The sequence below is a fragment of the Phyllostomus discolor genome, chromosome 13, assembly GCF_004126475.2.
Source record: "Phyllostomus discolor isolate MPI-MPIP mPhyDis1 chromosome 13, mPhyDis1.pri.v3, whole genome shotgun sequence".
Lineage (NCBI taxonomy): Eukaryota > Metazoa > Chordata > Mammalia > Chiroptera > Phyllostomidae > Phyllostomus > Phyllostomus discolor.
The window spans coordinates 54,357,455-54,358,566 of NC_040915.2; positions in this window are offsets into that span (position 1 = coordinate 54,357,455).

The window sequence follows — 1,112 nt, forward strand, 5'->3', positions numbered from 1 at the left end:
AAAAATACCCCGCCAGAGAAGAGGAAAAGGATCGTCTTACGTGTGAGTGGTGAAGGATCTTCGAGAGGTCGGCCCGGAGGCTTGTCATGGATTTTCTTCTTGGAGAATTTAGCAGAGAAGAAAGAAAATATGCATTTACCCTTGGCGGAGGTACAATCCCCTTCCATCTTGGAAGATCGCCCTCTCAGGCCAGCCGGCGGGAGGCAGGTGGGTGAAAGGGCGACGAGGGCCCAGCTGGGGCTGCTCGGGGCAGCTGGCCGTGACCCGTCCCCCTCGCAGAGGCCATGCTGAGGTGCCCCTTCTTCGCCTGGCCACGCTGATCAGGCAAGGAAAAACATACATGCAAAGTGGGTGCACACACACTCACACCTCAGCCCTTACCTTCGTCACTAGAAATGTTACTGTGTGTTCGGTTATTCGGAACTCAATGGCACTTGAGGCTTTTTTATTTGACTTGGAAAGTCGTTGGAAGAAAAAGACCCCAGGTCAGACACCTTGGGCCTTTGCTCACTCACATGGGATTATCAACATGGCAGTCTTCAAATGGAATCTCCTGGTTAACACTCAGTGACCACTCTGGTAAATATCGGGATGGCCAAAAAACGTTCATCTGGTTTTTCCCCGTAAGATGGCTCTAGTAGGGTAGTTATCTTTAAGTTCATTCAAAACAATTTTGTAGGATTGTATTGTGACAGCTGTTATATCAGGGTGCATTAAAAAAAATTTCCAAATTGGTGAATTTTTGTGCAGCCATTTTAATACTGAAGGTAGAAGAAAAGTACACAACATTTTCAGCATATTACACTTTATTATTTCAAGAAAGGTAAAAACACAACTGAAATGCAAAAATAGATTTGTGCCGTGTATGGAGAAGGTGCTGTAACTGATTGAATGTGTCAGAAGTGGTTTGCCAGGTTTCGTGCTGGAGATTTCTGTCTGGACGATGCTCCATGGTCAGGTAGCCCAGTTGAAGTTGACAGCGATCAACTCGAGACATTAATTAATTGAGAACAATCAGTGTTATACCATGTGAGAGAGGACCAACATACTCAACATACCCAAATCAGTAAAGTTACTGGTGGAAAGGAAAACGTGTCTTTTACTTTATGGAA